We start from the raw sequence: 24721 nt of genomic DNA on the forward strand, positions 1-24721 counted from the left end.
TTGCATAGCATAGTATTGCCTATTGGGGCTCTTCCCCAGACCCAATGCTAAAAAAGGTGGCCTCCAGATTTGCAGACCTGGCCCTGGTCCCAGCATGCAGGCAGACAACCGTGGCATGGAAGTCCACAGAAGGCCCTACAGTGACAGCATGGGAAAATTTTAGACATGTGTGCCAGGGCAAAGGAGAGGGCGCTACAATGTGAGGGTGCCAGAAGGGTGCACCATCGCATGCTGGTGGGGTTACGGACAGAGATTCTAAGAGCATGGAATACCCGTAATGAACCGCAGTCGAGCCAGAGTGTGGGTGAAACATGGAGCATGGAAAGCACCTGAGGGAGCTATTCTGGCTCTAGATGGACGGTGATGAAAAAGAGATGTCTATGCGGTGAAGCTCGCGCTCCTGTTGAGCACCCAAGGCTAAAAAGGTAGGCTCCAGACTTACAGACCTGGCCCTGGTCCCAGAACGTAGGCAGACAACCATGGATTGGAATCCTTAGTAGGCCCTCCAGTAACAGCATGTAAAAAAATGTAGATATGCAGGTCAGGGCGGAGGAAAGGGAGCCACAACTTGAGGATGCCAGAGGGGTGTGTCGTCGCCCGCTGGAGGTGTTATGGACAGAGATTCCAAGAGCATGGATACCACTAATGAATCACAGTCAAGTGAAAGTGTGGGTGAAACAGGGAGCATGGTTAGCACCTGAGGGAGCTATTCCGGTGTTAGGTGGACAGTGTTGAATAAGAGAGATGGCTGTATGGCGAAGATTGCCCCGTGCTCCTGTTGCGCCCCCTGCGCTACCTCGTGACTTCCAGAAATCCTACTCTTGGGGTTAGACTGACCCCTCCCATAAGTGAAACTCGACCCCGATATACTGAAAGATAGTTGGACCCTACAGACGACTCATGGTTAGACAGTTTCTGTTTTATTTTTAGTTTTTCTATCACCCTAAAGTTGGATAATGGGAGCACTTTTATGGCATGAATGATAAGCATACACTATTAGAGGATACTGGTGACTCTGCCGGGAATGCAAATAAAACAAGAGTAATCGAATAGTTCAAGAGCTAAAGGGGATAGCAAAGGTAACACACTGCAGATGACAAAATTAGGGTATGGAAAACTAGATGTGAATCCTGATGTTGTCATAAGTGCACAAATAATGGAAAGCGATGTGTTATCCCATGAATGAGAGCTATAATGCTCTTGTAATTGTATATGTGCAAGTGAAAGAAAATGCAAATAAAGAAATATTTAAAAAAATGCATATTTCTTCCTTATTAAAAACAGAAATAGGAATGGTTATCTTTCTGAGACCCATGGACACTGGCCAGAATCTCGGAAAGCAAGAGTTTGCTCTCCAGAGCGAGATACTGAGAGAAGGAGAACTGCAGTAACTGTTATACACAGTACTATAGTAAAGGTGGACGAGCCATAAACTAACAGGGAGAGCCGGGTTAAGGGTTTGTCTTGGTTCTAAAAGTCGATCTTCATTATTGGAGCCCAGGGTCAAGCTGAACCGTGAAAACAATGGTATGGACATCATGCAACACATACTATATAAAAATATGATAAATTGTCTTCAAAGTAAAAAAAAAAGTAGATTTCTTTGGCAAGTGTTTCACCTTACTACATCATATAATTTCACTGCATTGAGAGGTGTGTTTCAAAAGTGATAGTTTTTAAACATGAGCTTAAAAACATTCATGCCCCACGCCTCTTTCTGTTGACAATACCATTAGTGAACTAAGAGGAAAGTCAGTTGTCATGTGTACCCTATATGGGTGCATATTCTTATTTTACACAACGCAACATTTTAGTCCATTAAGTCACACACAAGACAGATTTTCATACAGCACACATCCTCATGTATTTCAAGGTTTCCTCATATGCAATTATGAAAAAATAGGAGGCACAATAAAATTAAATAATTGACTAGGATCACATAATGTGTTCAAGTGGCCAAGCTGGTATTGATCCCAGGTTTTCTGGTTTGACATTGTATAATTCAGCCACTATATTGGCAGCTCTTTCTTGCTCCTGTTTGACATCAAAGTTTAATGCTTTGTTTTTCATTCTTAGTGCTTGAGGTTAGAATGTGAGTAGCAGGAACAAGCCACAAGAAAGCACAGCTCATTTTGGGCTTGCTGTATCAAGGACACCTTGAGCTGAACCAGAGCCTAGCATCTATCTCAATTCTTCAGTAGCTCACCAACCTCTATACTTTGCTCTGGGCACCCTGTGCCTGAAATAAGCTTAGATGGTGCTGTCAGTGTGATACCCGTTTTTTATGCGAGGATCTGTTAGCTTGGACAGAAGATGACCCTCTTGAACCTGTGCTGCATGTGTGCGGAATCTACACAGCTGCCAGAAGCTGCACATTGTGTGTGTGTGTTTACACATAGGCCTGGATTACTACTGCAAATGCTGTCTGTGTTCTCTCATGCAAAGGCAGCTTCCATTGTTTCTAATTAGACTGGTATGTGTTGTATGGGTGTGAGGGAATGGTGTACTCCTGCCAAGAGTAGTAATTATTTTAGGTGTGAAAATCTTGCTATGCATGTGAGTCAGAGTAAAAGCTCAAACTGATACATACCAGTGTTTTTCCTCACACTTGTACCAATTCTGAAATGCTGCTTGCTCATTTTATCTAAGGGAGATGCTAAGTGGTGCTTCCCAGTGCCATACTTGTTCTAGGTCTCTGAAGGAAAGTTGCAGTGGCTGGTCAGCAGTACCACACTTGTTCCATGTCTTTAAAGGAAGCTTGCACTGGTCCAGCAGTGCCACATTTGTTCCATTTCTTTGAGGAAAGCTTTCACTTGCTGGCTCTGCACTACCACACTTGTTCCATGTCTTTAAAGGAAGCTTGCACTGGTCCTGCAGTATCACACTTGCCCCAGTTCTTTCAGGCCAGATTGTGTTGCACTTGACCAGTGCTGAATGTCTTATGCATGTGAGCCAAGAACCCCCCACACTCCTGCTCTCTGTACTCACTCTATTTCTGTGTGTTTTAGTTTTGACCAAAAGACTGTTTTAGCTGTCCCACTATCCTCGTCTAAAAAATAATGCATAATCTTCCTTACAGAAAATGGGCTTTAGCTAAGCCCAGTTCAGTTATTCATCATACAGATTGTCATTCACATATTAGTTCAGCCCTTCACAGAATAATACATATAATTGGAACTTATATAAATTTTTTTTATTGCAACATTTTTTTATTGTTTTCCAACACATCGATACAACAATCAACTCTCAATCCTCGCCCATTCAGGAAATACCCCACATTTACCAGCATTTCCACTCAACCGTCCCACCCGGCCCCTTCCCCCCCCCCACCTCCCCCACCCTCTGTCAGTGTGCCCCCATCTGCTACCCCGGTCCCACTCTCGATGCGTCCCCTCCCCTTGGTCAATGCAATACAGGGGCCCCACCTCTCCCTACATCTACAGGACCTTCCCACTAGCCCAATCCAAAGTGTAGGCGGTCTGGGCCCGCCATTCGCCTCAACTACTCCCCACTCCCCACTACCACTTCCTCATCAGACCCACTCCCTTCCTCCCCCGACTCGGACATCAGCCCCTGGAGTTCTACCACCAACGCTTCCCATGCCCGGGCTGTCGCTAGCGCTTTTTCGTCATCTTGCCGGAGGGCCAGCTGCACCCGGAGCGTGCCCTCAGCCCCCGCCCAACATTCCAGGGCTGATCTCCAATGCAGGAAACTGGGTCCCCCCCGGGATTTCCAGTGCAGTGTCAATTCCCTCTTGGCCATTATCAGCCCTAGATCATAAAATTTGCTTGTGACCTTCTTGCGACGGGTGTGGGGGAACCAAAGCAGCAAGCAGGTCCCCATCTCCGGACCAATGGAGCGATCCGTGACCCGGTTCAAGCACTCCACCACCGCTTCCCAGTAGTCCCCCAACTGCCTACAGGCCCAAAACATGTGTCGAAAGTCTGCACCGTCCACCCCGCACCGCGGGCACTGAGAGTGCGCTCCCCCGAAATATTGTAGCACCTTAGCCGGTGTCAGGTACGCTCTGTGTAATGTAAAAAACTGGACTAGCTGGAACCTGGCATTCCTCGTCCCCTTCCATGCCCTCCGCACCAGCGTGGACCATGTAGACTCAGGGATCTCTTTCCCCAGGTCCGCCTCCCACTTTTCCCTCAAGGCGCCCAATGGGAGGAGGTTCTCCGTCGACAGCCTGCGATAAAGGCATGTGATGGCCTTGGCCGTCCCCGCCGCCATCACTACATATTGGCAACCCGCGGCAGTCGGGGGCTCCGACAGCCCCACGTTCCAATGCCTCTGGAGGCTCGCCACCAAGGCCGCATGAAGCAGGAAGTCTCCCGCGGAAGCCCATAAGAGTCCTGCAAGTCTTGAAAAGGCAGCAGTACTCCCTCTCGAAATAAGTCCCCTACCATCTGGACCCCCATTTCCTCCCAGACCGCCAATCCCGACCAGTCTCCTCCATGCGGGAACGCCGTACACATCCCCAGGGGGATCTCAGGGGCATAGGGGTGAACTATGGCGGCCTTTCTCTGGCATCTGTTCCAGCATAACCGGAGGGTACGTTCTTCCATGGTAAGCTGGGCGAGGTCCAACCTCTGGTGAAGGACTATAAAGGCCAGCACGTGGCGCGGGATTAGTCTGCCCTGGGGGCCTTCCGGGCCCCCGTACTCCCTGGCCACCGCCTGCGTGAGCCACTGGAGCTGGGCCGCCAGATAGTACCATTCGAAATCCGGAGCCGCCAAGCCCCCCTCTGCCCGCGGCCGCCGCAAGGTGGTCAGCGCCACTCGACGCCTTCCCGAACCCCAAATGAAACTCGTGGTGAGTACCCGCAGCCTCGCAAAAAACGACGCTGGGATCCATATTGGAAGGGTACGAAAATAGTAAAGGAGCCGCGGCAGCGCCACCATTTTCAGCAGCGCCACCCTCCCAGCACACGAGAGCGGGAGCGTTTTCCAAAATCCCATACTACTCCTTAGGCCTCGAAGCGCTCTACCCACATTCCCTTCCAGCAAATCAGCCTGGGTATGGTAGATGTTAACCCCCAGATAGCGGAGACAGCTGCCTTCCCAGCGGATATGGCCCAACGCCTGCGGGGGCTGTCCCCCTCGCGACAGCGGGAACAAACATGTTTTACGCCAATTGACCTTAAGCCCAGACAGCCGACCAAACACCTCCAAAAGGGCAACCGCTCCCTCCAGTGCACCCGCCGCGTCCTCCAAGAACATCAGTAGATCGTCCGCATAGAGGGAGATATAATGCATATCCTCCCGCAAGGACACCCCTACATACGCCCCCCCTCGTCGGGCATGAGCCGCCAATGGTTCAATGGCCAGCGCGAACAGCAAGGGGGAGAGGGAACACCCCTGTCTCGTCCCCCTCCGGACATGGTAGGAGGCCGATATTGTGACCCCCGTCTTCACCTGGGCTGTAGCCTCGCTATAAAGCAACGTGGTCCAGCGCACAAAGTCCTCCCCCAAACCGAACTCCCGCAACACTCGATACAAATAAGGCCATTCCACACTATCGAAGGCCTTTTCTATGTCGACCGACAGCGTACAGGCCTCCGGGAAGACCTCCCGGTCCAGTTCCATCACTCGCAGTAACCTTCTCACGGAAGTGGCAGTGCTGCGTCGAAGAATAAAGCCCGCCTGATCCGGGTGGACTAAGGCGGCCATATGACCCAAGAGGCGCGACGCCAGTACCTTACTCAATATCTTATAGTCCACCGTCAACATGGAGAGCGGCCGATATGCCGTGCGCGCGTCGGCCTTCCCTCCGGGCTTTAATAAGGGTATCACAATCGCCTCCCGAGCAGAGGCGGGTAAGCACCCACGTCGCCAAGCTTCGCTGTAGAGGGCCTGCAGCTGCGGGGCCAACAGATCCGGAAACGCCGCATAGAACTCGACAGGCAACCCATCCGCCCCCGGGGTTTTCCGGCGCGCCATATGTCTAATTGCCGCCCGAATTTCACCCAGCGATATGGCACCGCCAAGTTCTTTCCCAATCTCCGGGTCCAGGCGAGGTAGGCGGGCCTCCAGCAAGAAGTCCGCTAGGCCCTCAGGCTCCCCCTCCATGGTGCTATCGTATAACCCAGCGCAGTATCCGGCGAACTGCTGATTTATCCCCTTCTGGGAATACACCGGGGCACCCCCCGCGTCAGCCAGGGCAAGTATCAGTTCCCCCGGGCCGCCGGGTTCGCCAACCAAGCCAAAAGGGATCCCACCTTATCGCGCTCCGCGTGCGCTCGCATTAGGTAGCTTTTATGGTCAAAGCAGCGGAGCCTCTCCACCTGCACCGCCACACCCTCGCGTGCCTCAGCAACCGCAGCCAGCTCACCGTCTCCCGACTGATGCGCCCGTTCCGCCGCCCGCAGCAGAGCCTCCGCCCCCTCCACCTCCTTCAATAGCGACTTCCTCACTCCGGCTGTGGACGAGATACAAAACCCCCGAACAACCGCCTTGAGCGCGTCCCATTCCGTCGCCCGGCTTGCCGTCGTACCCGAGTTTCGCTCGAAATATTGTGTTAAGCAGTCGCTAACCTCAGCCCGGAAGACCGGGTCCTCCAGAAGCAGAGGGTTAAGACGCCACGTGGGAATAGCTTGCCGCTGCCTGGACCACTGCAACACCCCCAGACAGGGGTTATGATCCGAGAGAGTTTTCGCTAGATACTCACTATCAGCGAGTGGACGTCCGAAGAACACAGTATACCATCCAATCTGACATACAGCTCATGGGGGGAAGAATAGAATGAGTAATCCCTGTCCATCGGGTGATGAGTACGCCAAGTGTCTACCAGACCCCAGGTGTCCTGCCAGCTACTTCGAGTATTGGGCACCCGACGCACCGCCGACTGTGCCAGGGGGGGGTGGGACCTATCCAACTCCACATCCGTTACTGAATTAAAGTCCCCTCACAGCACCACCGGCCCCGTCAAATACGCCGCCAACTGCCCCGACAGCCTGGAGAAAAACGCCGCCTGGTCCATATTAGGGGCATATACACTACACATGCTCAAATCCCTCCCATCCAGCCGCCCCTGCACTGCTACAAACCTGCCCTCCGGGTCTACCAATGTCATCAGGGGTTGGAAAGGGACACCCGCTCTCACCCAGATCAGAGCCCCCCGGGCAAACCTCGAAAAGGTGGTGTAGTATAATTGGCCCCGCCAGCGCCGCTGCAATGCCTTCCCCTCCTCTCTATCTAAGTGGGTCTCTTGAAGGAAGGCTACCTGAACCCCTCTCCGCACTAAGTATGCATGGATTTTATGTCTCTTCACCATAGAGGTGAGCCCTCTCACATTCCAAGTCACAATTCTCAATTCAAGGGGGGTCCCCATCCCATCGTCGAACCAACCATCCCATCCTACCCCTCCAAGGCACACTGACAACCCCCTGAAACCCTAAAACACCCCAACTCCCCGATTCCCCACCCCTCCCCAGAACAGGCTCTAAACCGCAGTCACCCATCCAAATACTCCCCCAAACAGAAACCAAATACTCTGGTAGCCACCAGAGTCTCACTATGTCCGTGAGGTTGAGGTGGTGACTCTACGCCTGACGGGTTGACGGCAGTCCTCCCCAAATCATCCATGCCCAGTCTCCGTCAATGTCACTCCCCCCCAGCGGTCCATCCCCCGCAGGCTCCCCCACCCCCACCCCCGGGGTCCCCGAGGATCTCCAGACCTTCCATCCATGGGTACCACCTGATATCCGGCCCTCCCTAAGCCCCAGCAAGCTCGAATCAGCGTCCCTCTCCACATGTACCCAGTCCTCCCTGCCCAAGTCCCTTAGTTCAGAGCCCGAGCACTCCCCAAACCTTCAAGCGTCCAACATTCCATCCGCCGTCCCCGGGGTAACATCTGGCAGCACCTCCACTTCGTCGACAGCGCCATCCGAATGGGAGTCCTCCGTGCCCTTCCTAGAGCCCGAATCCTCACTGGGCTGGGAGGCCGTGGCCCCGGAAATCACAGAGACCGCCCGCAGCGCAGCTCGCCTCTCCAGAGCCGTCTGGGATGCACCCGGAGATCGGGCCCCCGCCGTCCTCACCCTGTTGCGTCTGTTGCGACGGGCCTTCGTCGGGGCACCCCGCGGCCCCTCTCCAGCGGTATGCGCCGCCGCTCGGGGCCTGGCCGATTCCAGCCAACTCCAGGCTGCCGCAGGGTCAGTGAAGAAGAAAGCCGCCCCATCCATCACCACTCGGAGACGGGCCGGGAACAACAAAGAGTATTGCAGCCCCTCTTCCCGCAGTGCCCTCTTCACCGCCAGGAATGAAGTACGTCTGCGCTGAACCTCCATGGGGTAATCCGGGTAAATAGAGACCCGAGCGTTCTCCACCTGGTAGGGTCCCGAAGTTCTGGCCCTCTGAAGGATAATATCCCGGTCCTTGTAATGCAGCAGACGGGCCACCACCGGTCGGGGCGGCCTGCCCGGGTCCGGGGGACGGGCCGGAACCCTATGCGCCCTCTCCAGAGTAAAGAACCGCGTGAGTCCCTCGGGCGCCACCACCTCTTGCAGCCAGGTCTCCAGGTAGGTTATCATATCTCCCCCTTCGATCTTTTCCGGCAGCCCGACTACGCGAATGTTATTGCGGCGGTTGCGCCCTTCAGCATCCTCGGCCCTCTTTTCCAGAGTCACCACCCGCCGTAGGAGATCCGCTGTCTGATCCTCCAATACCTTCTGCGCTGGCTCCACCAGGTCCATCCTGTCCTCCGCGGTCTTGACCCTGTCCACCAGCTTCCTGTGATCCGCCCGGAGCAGCCCCAGGTCCGAGGATACCTGGGCGATATCATTCTGTAGCGCCGTTTTTGTGTCCGCTATGGCCTGTAAGATCTGGTCGAGCTGTCGCTGCTGTAGGCCCGCCGCAGAATCGGCGTCAGTGCCACCCTTGCCGCCATCGGTAGGGTCCCCCGCCGACTCCACCGAATGCCCTCCCGGCTTGAGTCGTGGCTTGACCATGCTCCCGGTCAGGCGGCGCTTCCGAGAGGCCCTCCCCAAGCGGCCTCCAGGCCCGCTCACCAGACCTGCGGGCGGTGCACCCCCTCGTCGGCCCCAGGGGCCTGCTCCACCGTGCCTTCGGTCCGCCGGGGAACCAGCGCCCTCCTGCCTCTCACCGGGCTCCTCGGCGGGGGGGGGCCGCCAGCCGTCCCTAGAGCTGCTGTGTCCGGGGCCTTGTCCGGCCCTCTCCACTGTCCTCCGAGAGACGTCGGGATCGTCGCACCACCCAGAAGCCAGGACCGCCCGTCCGCTGCCTGTGGTCAGTCAAGCCGCTACCTCCAAGGGGTCGCTGCACCCACCGCGTTGGCCCACTTAGCACGTGGCGTCTCGCTGCGGGCGCTCCAGTTCCAGGCCCTCCTCCACCGACACAAGCCCAGTGCCGTCCGCCGTGTCGCCGCTGCCCTGCAGCTCAGCCACCGCCGCTAGGTCACTCTACTGCTGGCATCCCAGCTCCGGGCTTCGCTCCGAGGGCGATCCCCGCCGCCACTCTCCAACCAGCAGGGCCAGGCCGGCACTTCAGGTGCCCGCGGCCGATGCAGCCTCACTTCCGGCCCGCTCCGCCAGCACTGTGGGCCGCTGCTTCCCGTCCCCTCAGAGGCCGCCCAAGATGGCCGGCGGCCGCCCGCTTCCGCCGCTTCTCCGTCGCTGCGTCCGCCCACTGCGTCGCGTTCCACCCCGTCCGACTGCTCCAGGGGTTCCGAGGTGGCAGGGGGAGCCCTCCGGGAGCGTCAAACCGCCGGGGGGACACTCGTTTCAGGATCAGTTGCTGGGCTGGATGCGGAGCTCGTCGCTCACGCGTCCATGCCCGTCGGCTGCCAAGCCACGCCCCCCTAATTGGAACTTATATAAATGATGTTGAAGGGTATACTAATAATATAGCCTCACCAAATCTCCCGCCGGAAGAGAAAACATTCTTAGATTTAGCAATACAGATGGAGGAGGTTAAAACAGCACTGAATAGTCTCCCTTCAGGCAAAGCGTCTGGCCCTGACCAGATTCCACTCGAGTTCTATAAGGTCTTTCAAGATATTTTCATTCAAGACTTCTTCGATATTCTCAGTTTAGCACAGACAGGGGAATCAGTTCCTAACTCATGGGGGGGAGCAGACATTGTAATAATCTTGAAGAAAGGAAAGTCTCCGATACTCCCCGGATCTTATAGACCAATTACGTTAATAAATGCAGATGTTAAAATATTTTCTAAAATTTTGGCTAAAAGATTGGGCAGAGTCATTGAGAGGATGGTTAGTCCATCACAGCATGGATTTATTCCGGGGAAAGGCACCACCCACTATATTAGACGGTTGGTGACACTATTCGATGCAACAGAAGTCCTGGGAAACCCTATGGCAGCCTTATTTTTAGACGCAGAGAAGGCTTTTGATAGGGTTTCCTGGGATTACCTCTGGGCAATTATGAGATGGTTTGATATAGGGGAGGGATATATCCGTGCAATTCAGACACTATATAGGAACCCTATAGCCAGGATCAGGGTCAATAGAGGGTACTCTTCAATAATCAGGATAAGCAGAGGGACTAGGCAGGGGTGCCCGTCATCCCCATTACTATTTGCCCTCTTTATAGACCCATATTTACGTAACCTAGAGGCTAATGCTAAGATACCTGCAGTGATGATTAATGGAAGAGCGTGTAAAATACTGGCATACGCGGATGATGTAGCCATTATAACATCTAATCCATCGGAGGCTCTTAGTGAGGTGGAATATGAAGCACTCCGTTTCGGACACTTGTCTGGATATAAAATTAATAGCACTAAGACACAGATTGTTAAAAATAGATATACGTGCTGTACTGACAACCGAGTTGTTAGTTCAGCAGTATATCTCGGTGTTCAGCTTTCCGCAGAGGTGGAGAATGTGGTAGAGCAGAATATGGCCCCGCTAATAGCAACTGTACGATTAGATTTGGAACGAATGAATAACCTTCATTTGTCTTTGGTTGGGTGTACCAATGTAATTAAAATGTTAATACTGCCGAAATGTCTTTATTTTTTTAGATCTATTCCTCTGTTTTTTGAGGCTAGGTGGTTTCAAATATTAGAGTCAATTTTGAACAGATTTATTTGGGCTCAGGGGAAAACACGCAGGGCTTATAAATTTATATCTCTTTCCAGAGAAAGGTGGGGGTGGGGTGCACCGGACTTTAGATTGTATTATTGGGCCGCAGTGTTACAACATATGCAGGGTTTAATTGGGGGGGGGGGGGGGCACATGACTGCTGGGACATCAATAGCTCCCTGGAGGTATATGCAGTAGTTTTTGGTGAAGAAGTCGAAAATTGTTTTTTGAATTGTATTGATTTTTCATATTACAAAAGGACTAGGTTTAAGACAGTTAGTGCAGTTATTAAGATATGGACTGCATTTAGGAAAAAATACGGAATTGGTAGGTTTAACAGATATATTCGACTATATCGGAATAAATCATTCCCGGAACTGATCTTTGCGGATAATGTTATGGCAGAATGGGCGAGTAAAGGGATAGAGCAAATAGGAGACATGATGAGCCAAGAGGGAGTAGTGCAGTTTGCGGACCTAAGAACTAAGTACCAGCTGGATGCTAGAAGTTTTTTTAAATATCTTCAAATCAGGAGCTTTCTGAATACTAAGAAAGGGGGGCCCGCTGGGTTTGGGAATAATGCAATTTTGGATAAAATAAGTAGGGGGCAGGGCTGTACAATACGAAGTTTTTATGCAATATTAGCAGAAGCCAAAACGGATGATATTTCTAAGTTTGATAATAAATGGATGGAGAAGCTATCCATTGAGTCGGGATGTTTCCAGGAATCATTGGTTCTTGGATATACTGTTTTGTGCTCAGCCCCACTTCAGGCCCAGCATTATAAAACAATATATGCCCTGTACTATACTCCTGCTAGAATTGTACAATGGGGGGGTACCAGTGGGACGAGTTGTCCAAGATGCAATTCTATAGGAGCTGATATCATTCATATATTTGCATCTTGTCCCCAGTTATATACATTAAAACAGGATTTGGAAATGTTCTTAGCTACACACTTAGGTATTCGTGTCGCATTGTCACCAATCTTAGTATTACTTGGGGTCAGCACAGACCCATCGGTCCCACATCGGGAATTCCTGTTTATAGCAATGGCAGTATATAGATTAATGATTGCCAGGGCTTGGCTGGACACAAGACCTCCGGACATGCACCAGTGGTTGGCAAGCTTATTGGGTGCTTATAATCTGGAAAAAGCAATTTATGCACGTAAGGGTAAAAAAAAGAGGCAACTCGGGTTGAAAATCTGGGAGCCTGTAAGGACATGGAAGGAGGGAATGGTGTTAGCTTAAGGACTTTGGATTGTTTGTTTATATATCTTTTGGTATAGTTGTTTATATACCCATTTATCCTTTTTTTTTAATGGTTCTTATGGTCGTGAAGTAATGACCAAAAAAACATCAAAGATGTATAGTGAATGAGTTATAAAGTAACGTAATGTCAATACTAACTGAGTTAATGTTGTATATAGGATTATTTTTAAATGTAATAATGCTGTGATCATGATGTATTAGTGTTGGAATATAAGGAAAATTGGGAAGAAAATCAATTAAAAAAAAAAAAAAAAAAAGACTGTTTTAGCTGTCCCACTATCCTCGTCTAAAAAATAATGCATAATCTTCCTTACAGAAAATGGGCTTTAGCTAAGCCCAGTTCAGTTATTCATCATACAGATTGTCATTCACATATTAGTTCACCCCTTCACAAAATAATACATATAATTGGGAAGTCGGTCAGCCTCTTCAGGCATTGGCTTTGTTATCAGTTTTTGGCTCTGCCTAGTATTTTGGATGTTAGGTAATCTAAGTAACAGATACATATTATTATTAGTCTGCATCCAGGTGAGTGCGACCTCAGGAGAGTTATTCCCCAGCAGCTCAACTACAAATGTAGACTAATGCTAATTGAGTAATGAGAGTACCAGCAACTCAGCAGAAGTTGCTGCTGGACCACAACTTTCTAATTCTAATCTCCAGGCAAAACCTGCTGCAAGCTTCAAAACCATGCCACCATCTTGAAACGGCATTCTTTATACTCTGCTTTTTTACTGTTCTAAAATGGCAGATCAGGGTAAAGTTTACCTTTTATATTTTTGCATTGAAGCACATGCCCTCTGCAATCAGTTGGCATATGTTATGCTTTTGTTTTTCTTTATTTATTTTAGCATATGCTTGCACTACAAAGAACACTATCCCCTTGTTTTTAGAAGGTAAATTGAATTGCTTTTTGATGCCAAGGCTCTTCCCTGCAAAAGTCCACAAAGATCAGACTCACATAGTTTGCAGTGCTGGTCCAGGTGTGGCTGATGGGAGATTAGATAACATCAGTGTACATTAAAGCTGCAGTGTATCTTACTTTAAGAGATCTGAATTGCAGATACTTTATCTGTGACTCCTATGTCATCATCTGTCTAAATCTGCTCCCTCCTAGCAAGCAGTGTACCTGTGTGTGAGAAGTGTGCTTCTGTGAGTGCAAGATAGCCACCATGTTTTGTGAGTGCATTGGGAGGGGTGTGCATGTGTGAATACAGGATTAACATTGTCTTTTGTGAGTAAGTGGTCTACAGGTTGAAAGCTGCATCTGTGTGAGGCATATGCTGGTGTGAAGCCAGCGTGAGGGATAACCCAATGTGAAGGCAACAGTGTAAGTGTGGGGCCCTTCATGTTATGTCTTTGTGAGTGCATTGGGAGGGGTGTGCATGTGTGAATACAGGATTAACATTGTCTTTTGTGTGAGCGGGGTAAGTGGTCTACAGGTTGAAAGCTGCACCTGTGGGAGTGCAGAGTGAGGCATATGCCTGTGTGAGGCCAGCGTGAGGGATGAGCCTCTGTGAAGGCAGCAGTGTAAGTGCGGGGTCCTTCATTTTATGTCTTTGTGTGCGCACACTTTACAAAGGCCAAACCTATTACCTTTGGTAATGCTTTTTAGGGGTATGGCTTTGACTTGAAGAAATGCAGTACAGGGAGGGGAAATACAATAGTGTGTGAGCCCTATTCAAGCAACAACAACAATAAGGGTAGGGCACAAGAAGACCCTAAATTAAGCTGTGCTCAAACCCCTGGTAGCTTAGCACAGAATAGTTAGGCTTAATTTAGAGAAAATGTTTAAAGTGTTTGTGCAACACTTCAAATAGAAAAACATAGAAAACCCCATACAAAATGATCCTACATGAGGTTTAGAATAACAGAGTATTTTTTTCTAAATCAAACAAGAGCAAAATGTCAAAACGTCAAAAATCCAATCAGTAAAACTAGAGATATTCAATTTTAAGGTTTTAGGTAAAATTAGCACGAAAAGACTGATATAAAGACACAAGTTTAGGCCGACAGCGATGGTGCTTGGGCTTGCTGCACACAACCAGTTAGATCCGCTGAACAAAGTACTTTAAATCCTGGTTGCTGAGCATTGCATTGATCCGCGTTGAAGATGTGCCGCACAGTTGTGGTGATGTGCCAGTTCTGAGATGCGGCATGACTGCAGTGTGAGGTCCTGTTGCATCGGCGTTGAGGATCTCACTGACAGGTCTTGCGATGCAAAGTCAGGTGTTGAGGATGTGGTGCACAGCTACCAATGCATTGATTTTGAGGAGCTGCAAGACTGCAATGCGGAGTCTGGTGTCATTGTTGAGGCTGCCATAGATGAGAGATATGAGGACCTAGGTTGAATATGTGCCATTGGTAATGCATCAGTTCTGAGAACTGTGGGGGTGATGCAGGTCTTTGCAATCGGTCAAATCCATGCAGAAGCAGAGATGCATCAGCTCTACTCAAGGATAAACCACTCAGCCGAGGAGATACATTAGTTCTGCTCGAGGATGCGCCACTCAGCATAGAAGATGCATCAGTTCCAGTGCACGCTCCTTAGGCCTACTTCCAAGGGACCAGGACATGGGTGGCACCACTTGGCAGGATAGACTCACAGATGGAAGAGTCCTGGTGCAGGTACAAGGTTGTTGGAAGAATGTTGTGTCCCTGAGGCTTCAGATCAGGAGGCCAGCTAACTAGCCCTTGGAGTCACTCTGGGTTCTTGGCTCAAGAGATGCAGGTCCAGTCCCTCTCACCTAGACAAGAGGGAAGCAAGCCAGAACAGCAGAGCAGCAGTCCAGCAGAGTAACAGTCCTTTAGCAGCACAGCAGTCTTATTGGGAGAGAATCTACAGGTCCAGAAGTGTTCTGAAGTGGTGAGTTCTAAGGTCCTTCAGTTGTACACAGTTGTGCCTTTGAAATGGGGAGAAGCATCTAGACGCATGCCTTTGAAGTGCACAGATGCCCTGCCTTCCCTGCCCTGGCTCCAGACTAACTACAGGGGGTATGTATCAACCAGTCTGAGACTAGAATAGCCAGCACCCACAAGAGTCCAGTTAATTATTCAATCTTTCAAACAAGACACAGAACCTTTGACGAAGTGACACAGGTGAAAAATTGCCAGGAAGAATTAAAATCTAAAAGCCTGCAAGCGCAAAATACAGATGGCCCAAACAAGGAAATTTCAACCTACTCCATTGCACATATTGTTTCTCACCCCTAGGAAAATTTTACTCTGAGGTAGTAAACACTAATTCCAAAAGCGCGCCCAAAGGAGTAGAAAGTTTGCAGCCCTATGGGCAGTCAAAGGCACCAGTCAAGACCAGCAGAAGCTTGGCAGCCCAAACAAGCACATAGGCCTGCGTAAATGCAATTACGTGAGCAGCTGGAGACGCTGCTGCCAGCACCAGAGCGGGACATCTGCATAGCAAAGATGCCAACACCAGTAATGGAAATGAAATGCGAAGGCCAAAATACAGTCATCTCTCAAGCAGCATGGAAGATGACACCCTGTGATCAAAAAATCCAGATGGTCAAGCAACCCTTTAGCACTAAATTGGATGGAAAAGCACAAGTCGTGCTATGTTTGAACAAAAGTCAGACAGGGATCTTTGAACGAACAAACATGAAAAATGACCAGGCATGTAAGAACGAGAAAAAAGAAATGGAAGAAGAACCAACGGTTAACTCATCGCTCACTGTGATCTTCACCCCTGAATTCGAAACAAAAGGCCCAGGCGACATCATAAACCGGTCAAATATCTTATACCTCTTGTTGAGCATACCCTCACTGGCCTACCCAACATCAGCTCAACTAGCATCGGTGTATTTCAAAAACTACACCTGGATAAGCCACAGAGAGTCAACCCTAACGAAGTGGACAAGCAGGGTAGACACCCAAAACATCATGGCAGAAAAAGACTTACTCAACAATTGGGGGATACACGTAGACAATTACACAATGTAGAAGTACTCCCATGTCCTCCTGCAGAGGCCACAAACTCAAGGGGTACAACAACCCTTCAAATGTGCACTAAGGGGCACCAAATCAATTGTGAAACAATTCTGCGATAATAACATCAAAATCCAGTGCTACAAGAGTGGTGGAACTTGATATTGCACCGAGGTAAGAGCAACGCACGATTCAAGGGCATCAGAAGACTGGGCCTGGATCTCAACGGCACTGCATACCAATGGGAGGGCAAATTCCCAGCACAGGAAAACACTTGATTTCTTCCGGACACCAACACCACCGGATTTTAAGGGAAGCCCAAATCCCCTGCATTGAAGGAATAAAGGAGCAGACAACAAGATCTAGGATCGTAATAATAAGCCTGGAATGTTGCAGGGATTAAAACCACCATAGCAAACAAAGAAGCTATGGAATTCTTCCAAATAGGAGACAATTTCTGTTTACAGGAAAAATGGCTGACAACACCAAGCTCTATTAAAGGCTTTCAGGTGATCCGCACACTGGCTCACAAGAAAAACCTCTTTGGAACACCCATCGGTGTGATCTCGATTTTTGTAAAACGAAACCTGCAAGAACGAGTCAAGGAATGGCCCACGCACTCATCCGATGTCCAGATCCAAAATATAAAAGAAATAGGATTAGAGTGAACACCAACTTCAATTGCAGTAATTAACCTCTATGAGATGGAAAATACCACAAACATTGAGATAATCACTGAATTGATCAAAGAATACCTTTATGAACACCCGGGGCATGAGTGCATTGTGACCAGGGACTTCAACATGACAGATCTGTGCTGCCCAGAGCAAAATAAAGTGGAGAGTGGGTGGAATCTCATAGAAGCCTGCATTAATGAATTTAAACTGGGGTCTGTGAGTCAAATAGAGCTGATTAATTGCAAACCACAATCCACTTTGAAAAACATCTCCACTCTAGACTACATTTTTCTGAGCAAAGAATTTATTGAGTAGGTGCGAACATAATAGGGTGCAACACACTACTGCAAGTGATCATCACCCACTATCCAATCTTGAGAACGCAAGCGCCACAATGCATGAGATACATCTTCCAGCTGGTCAAATGCTCACTTCAACTGGCGAGCATGCATTAATAAAAAGAATCAAATGGGGGCTCTCTTGCCGGGCCAGATATAACCAGCGCAAGCAGGTTAAACAAACAACCGGCATTGAGAAAAGATGGACAGAAAAAATTGATTCTCTATTTGAAGCTCTGAATGCAAGAAAGCTACCTACACATAAAGGTAAACTTACTGGAAAGGGGCCCATTTATCAATTTGATAATAAAGAATTCAGCAAGAGCAAAATGACAGGCAGGCAGAGTCACAGTATAGGAGAGAGAAGTGCACGCAGACCAAAACAAATCTGAAAACATCTAGAAAAAAACACAAAAAACACTTGGCAGATGAAACAAACTTACATAGCGGAGAAATGGAAATATATATACGCGCTACTAGCGCCCAACAAGAACTGGGAATTTTGGAATTACGTCAACGGCCTTAATGGTGGAATTCATACAGAGAAAACTGTACCTGCCAATGAATGGGCAGCCTATGCAACAAAGCTCTATGCCGACTTAGATAAACCCTTCGACGATATCATGGTGATGGAGGGCAACCATCCTGGCGAATATGAGGTAGCTCACACTGTCATAACTGAAAAAGAAACCCTTATCACTCTGAAGGGCACTCAGAAGGATGGGGCTCTTGGACCCAATGACCTACCGGGCAGCATCTTCAATGAAGATTGAGAATTCTGGAACCCCCACATCCACAGCCTGTTCAATCAATGCTTTAACATATCGGCAGTACCGGACTCATGGAAAGGCTCCATCTTGCACCCCATTTATAACAAGCATTTACACTGCAATAGGTCTCGCATTGTCAAGAGTTTAGGCTATTGGCATTGTAACTGACAATGGCTTTTATTCATCTGTTTAGAAAAGTAACACATAATTAAAAGACATTGTTATTTACAATGCCAATAGCTTAAACTATCAATCTCGGAGAGGTAGCGGGCCGGGCAAGTGGGAGGGGTGAGATGGTGCTGGGCTTGGCATTTGAAACTTGATAAAAAAAAAAAAAGATGGCAGCTGCCATAGTTTAAGCGGACTGCCGTGTCAAAATAAAGAAATATATTGAAAGAGGGCCGCGCTTGGAAAATAAAGAAAGATTGGAGCACAGCCGCTATAGAGAAAGCAGATTCCGTTGGCAAAGTAAATAAAAGAAAGGAGTGCTGGGTTACAGGAAAGCATGTAGTGGGTGGAATAAGAGAAATAATTCAAGAAAATAGTGCTGAGAGACTAAATAAAACATACAGAGTAACACAAGTAAAAGGTCAGGCCTCACGGGAGGTTACAAATGCAGACAAGTTGGTACTAAGGAGAGATTACTATATGTATTTATGAATCAAAAGCAATGATTTAAAAATGACAGTAACGAGAGACAATTAAAAAGATGGGCGAAAATGGGCATAGCTTCATGTCCAAACCTGAATACAGCATGCCTCGCAGAGCAGTACATGGGCTGCCCAGGCTAAACCTGAAAACGTGTAAAACCATATGTAGCAGGGGCAGTCTGCTGGGAGGGTCTGAAATGCGAAAATGCGGGACTAATTAAGCATGCTAATCAAACCAAAGCAGGCATATATAAAGGGCACAAACACAAACAAATTGAAAAAAAGGGAAGTGCTGCAAGCAAAAGTCTACATTACAAGTACAGTTGCAACTGCACTAAACCGAGACAAAAAGGGCCCTAGGCTAGTCTTAGGTTGCGTAATAACACATGGTTAAATTGAGTCATCATAGTTACATATTAGAACATCTATATTTTATGAATAGCAAATAAAATTTCTTATGTTTACCGAAGGCATTTTCTCTGAAGGAAGAAAGCATAAGCCAGCCCAAAATGACTGTAATTCTTTCCATTGAATAAATATATAAATAAATATACTATTTTACTTATTTAACGGTAAATGTATATTCCAAGAAAGACACCACTAAAGCAGCGCCAAGAGGCTATGTTAATGTCTGATGTTGTGCGTTCCAAAACCCACAAAATGACAAGAAATTATCACAAATATCTGCAAGACCTATCTTCACATCTTCTCACCACACAGTTAACATAGGACCACCTAAACACCAGTCTTTGAGTGCCCCTGAACCGTATGAAGGAAATAAGGCTCCGGAAAGTCTACGAGCCCACACAACTGCCAGAAATACACTATAAAAATAAGTTGAGCAAAATGCCAAATTTCCAAAATATGGACCAATGAAAGGTTTTTGTACAATAATTACTGAGGTCCATCCAAGATTCAAGCTGCAATGTCACACGAAAGAACACTGCAAACATGAAATAGTTATACATTAGCACACTGAAATCTCTACCTACAAACACTTGCAAACTATGTATCCAGGGGCGTAGGAGACACTAAAATTCGGGGGGGGGGGGGGCCAGGGACAACCTTGTAGACTTTCCAGTGACCCTATACAAATAACCGCCTGTTAAACAAATCCAATCGCATCGTTTTGAAGTGAAATATTGAGAAAAGCAGGCATGTAGTCACAGTTTGCATGTATGCTTTATTGGTATTTACATTCACATAGTAATCAGACCAAATGTTAAGAAAACATGTATATGAATCTTGCATCTTCATGCACCAAGCAAGCAGAGGTCGCTGACTTCGGGTGAGGGCGCTGTGTTTGCAAGTGCATTATGGTTTGAAAAGTACCTGCTGCTGCATTCCTGGTCCCCAACAATTTTCAGGCAACAATAAAAATGTGAAGATAACTTTGGTGATTAATGTTCTTTATTGAGAGAGATCAGAGGTTTGACTAGTGGAAGTTTTGACTCATGGTAAGGCAGCCACAGTGTGTTAATATGCCTGCTGCAAAGAATGTGCACCACGCAGATCACAAAATGCATATAATGTAAATAAGTCAGTGAGTTATTGCTTTTGTCTGAAACATTCTTTTGCTATTTGCAGTTTATAAGTTAAAATCCTAACATTGAACAGTGAGCTATTAACCATCATCAAAGAGCTGCATGAAAACTGCAAGGTATAGATTAGAACAGTATGATTTTTCCCAATGTCTTTAATTATCCTAATGTTGGAAAATGGGTTCATTAGGATGGAAATCAATTCTGATTATTAAACAGAACCCCCAACCATGGTGTTATGTTTTACATTCTGAGTTTGTGCTTCTCTAGGGTTGCACAGCCACCCTGTGCTGTGGGCATTCCCCAACTTTTTGCTGACTGTTACTGGTGGTACCTGACTCTGACTGACCCTGGGCTCTGCCTAAACAGGCCTAGGGCCAGTGCTATGCTGAAAGAGACATTTACAAATACAGTGAAAACACCTACATACACTAGGGTGCACTATGGGTCAGGGTACACCTATGATTAGCATGACCTCTCCTAAAAGGCCCTAGTACATAATAGGGCATGGGGATTGAAACTACCTTTAAGTCCCTAGTATATATTAGGGCATGGCGGGTTAGAGGCCAGCAGCTCTTCCTGCACTTGCATGTGTGCACTGCTAAAGCCTGAGGTCAGTTTAAAAGCAGGCCTGTATTGACGGACTGCTTTTAAAATGCAAATTATGCCCAAACTTGACTTTTGGGTTTAGGGCACTTACAAATTGATAAACTACAAAGTTGGCGCATATTTGGTATCCCCAGGGTTTCCCCTAGGTGTCCCAGGGGTGGAGGGCCAAGTATTTACAAGGAGGGCCCCTATAAAATGAGTTTTATATGCCCTGGGGTTAGTGAAATTGCACATTTTACTGCCTACATTGTAGTAAAGTGCTTCCCAAAATTGGCTTTTGTACTAGGAGCACTGTGAAGTGAGGATCTGCAATATTTTTATATAATCAGAACCCCTAAAGTCTTTCCTAGGTATTCCGGGGGTGGGGGGAAGGGTGGGGGGATTCTGTAGGTATAAGCAGGGTCCTTATATAGGCCCTGGTATTGGAGAAATTGGCCAGTTCATTTTTCCATTGCAGATCCCCAGCCCATAGGTTAACACTGCAATAGGTTATTAATTAATAACTGGAAAAAGGAAAGCCATAAAACTAGGATTAAATGACTCAGAAGAATGCTAATGATAAATGCAGCAATGTGGTATTGCTGAATTTATTCTAAAATGTACAGACAAGAAGTTATAAGATTTTCTTGTCTGTAAGCTACAATTCAGACCTCTAGTGCTCTGCCTTGATTGGTCAGAGGTAAGTGGATTAGCCTGGCTGTTTGAAGAAGTGATAAATGACCCCTGGAGTTAGGAAGCCTTTCTGGGAGGAGAGGTTGCTAGGCATGGGAATGCAAGAGCCAGGGGGAGGGATAGTAAATAATGCTCTTTAAGGGATGGAGGAGACAAGCTGGAGAAATCACTTTCATTTAAACCTCTCCCCCTGCCCCACAGCCGGATGGGGGGATTAAGGAGGAATTCCCAGATGTAAGGGGAGTGGACCTAGGTAGATGAAGCCATCCTGTAGGCTGGTTTAATTCGTTCTGCTTCCTCTGCTGGAAAATCAGCCAAGACGAATTTTGGAGAAATTGTGCTCTCTGTGAGAAAATAATGCCACACTTTAGAGGATGTGGTCATACCCTGGAGCGTTGCCCTGCACCTCATTGGACAGGAGTGACCTCCTTCTTGACCCAGAGAACTTGGAATAAGTATCTGAGAGGGACAGAGCCTCTCAGATGATGCTGCTTCAAACTTGGGAGAAAAAGGGTCCCTGCTGAGGAGTTTGATTTGCACCAACCATGCACTAGACTCTAAAGAGTGTGCCTGTTGCACAATCAGGAATTACAGCCCTGTGGACTACATTGCTTCAAAAGGACTAAAGAGTGGACTTCCTGCAAGTTGAAGGTTAACAGAGCTCACCTGGACCACCACCACCAAGAATCCCCAGACTGGAGAACTACCAGTGAATTTGTAAGGGTTTGTCCAAGTGGATTGTGGGAACTGAAGTCCCTTTCAAGGACCATCTCGGAGATTACAGACCTGTGGAGTACGTTTTGGACACTTTGTGACCCTTTGGAAAACTTCAACCATGAGTTGGCCTGCTGTCCAGGTTCCTCCCAATGAAAAGCTCCAGTGGTCCGACTTCCAGAGTTTGATCGGGCGTAGGCGGAAACCCAGGCCGACAAACCCTCACCGAATCTGGCCTAGTGAAAAACATTGAGGGACCCCACAAGAAAAAGCTCTGTAAAAGTTTCTAATTCCCAATGTAGAAAAGGTGACCAGGACCAACCACGAGAGCCAAGCCACCCACCATCAACTGTGCGCCAGCCTGGATCCCTGGCTCGTACTGCTGGAAAGCTCCGGAGGTTAGACTTTGATAAGTTTCACGGGGAGCTCGTTGCAAGGCAAGCTGGCAAACCCTCACCAAATCAGGGCTGGCTGAGAGCTTCGAGGGACCCCGGGAAGAAAAGCTCCAGAAAAGTTTCTAAGTCAGAAGATAAAAACTTTGACCGAGTCCATTTTAATGTATCTTTTCCAATCATTGTTACTTCTGCTGGGGTACTTACATTACTATTTCCATCAGAGTGAATGCTGCTTCAGAGCATCACCAGGGACCAGTCTCTTGTCTGTAATTGTCGGAGGGTTCCACTACTAAAGAATGCTTGCAAACTGCACTGTATACAGCTTCTGCTATTTCTCATTCATGCCTCCCCCCACGTACCCTCCCACAGTATGTAAGAATATAGAGCCTCAACAGGCAGGACTTGTTGCTTGAACCCCATGCCATCATATTCACATTCAGCCGCGGCGCGTGCAGGTAAGAGCAGTGGGGCTGGGTTGGGGGGACATTTTACAGACGTCCACGAGGGAAAATTAAATAAATATTTAATTTTCCCTCGTCATCGGTCGAAATCTCCCCCTCCTACCCGGCCCCTCTGCTCTTACCTGTACAGGCAGCGGCTGTTCTCATTAACTGTATTTGTAAAGTGCACACGGAGTTGAAAGGTAATGGAGTGCTTTACAACGTCAAAGGCAGAGATCCAACCAGAAAGTGAATCTGGGTGGGAGGTCTTGGGTTTTGCGATGGGAGGTGGAATCTTTACTGTGTTGTGATGTAGTGTTCTTTAAAGATATGCATCTTCAGCTCCTTCCTAACCTGAATCATACTTGGGGTGGTCCTAATGGATACAGGGATGTAATTACAGATCCTGAGTGTGTGGGATGGGGTAGGTCTGTTTCCTCGTTGTTTTATTGGTTCTTGAACATCTGTGTCCCCCTGAATGAGGGTATCTGAATATGTCCCTCACTGGCCTGTTGATAATTTTGCATTGTTTGTTAGATATGACCTACATGACTAGGCATAATACTGCAGATGAGGCCTCACCAGTGATGTGTACAGAACCTACAACTGTCTGCTGAGTTTGTATCCCAATATCCAATCCAGTAGTATTCATACTGGTCCCACGTTGTTGACAACTGAATTCCACAGATTGCATTCTTTTAGAGCCATCATCTCTCTGTTATTCTGGACCCATATTCATACCTAGAGCTGATACGCTCCTAGCTGCCAATTGGCCACATGTCAAATGTAGGCCCCTCAGGCCATTCTGGATTTTTGTCACACTGTACTTTGCATGCCTGGATTTCAAAGTCCATGCCTACAGTATAAAATGTAAAACTACAAGTACCAGTATGCAAAGAGCTGCTGGCTAAAGAGCCATGACTGGCTAATGACCTCATCTGTGATTATTGTCCACTTGGAGCTTTAAAATTTAAAGTTACTCTGCTGGAATTCTAATTTGTACAGTATTCAAAACCATAGTTTCTCAATGGAAGCCCACTTGAGTGTCCCTAGTTCAAGAAGACCCACAGCTGTCACAGACAAGCACAAAGAGACAGCACTAAGGGCATGTGGTGCTAAAGCACTTGGCCCATGTTTTATTGAGTATTTAAAGAAGATGCCCTAGCAGGCCTGCTGAGTTTGTATCCCAATATCCAATCCAGTAGTATTCATACTGGCCCCACGTTGTTGACAAGTGAATTCCACAGATTGCATTCTTTTAGAGCCATCATCTCTCTGTTATCCTGGACCAAGATTCATACCTAGAGCTGATACGCTCCTAGCTGCCAATTGGCCACATGTAAAATGTAGGCCCCTCGGGCCATTCTGTTTTTTTTACTCACACTGTACTTTACATGCCTGGATTTCAAAGTCCATGCCTACAGTATAAAATGTAAAACTACAAGTACCAGTATGCAAAGGGCTGCTGGCTAAAGAGCCATGACTGGCTGATGACCTCATCTGTGATTCTTGTCCACTTGGAGCTTTAAAATTTAAAGTTACTCTGCTGAAAATCTAATTTGTACAGTATTCAAAACCATAGTTTCATAATTGAAGCCCACTTGAGTGTCCCTAGTTCAAGAAGACCCA

The sequence above is a fragment of the Triturus cristatus genome, chromosome 5_1, assembly GCF_964204655.1.
Source record: "Triturus cristatus chromosome 5_1, aTriCri1.1, whole genome shotgun sequence".
Classification (NCBI taxonomy): domain Eukaryota; kingdom Metazoa; phylum Chordata; class Amphibia; order Caudata; family Salamandridae; genus Triturus; species Triturus cristatus.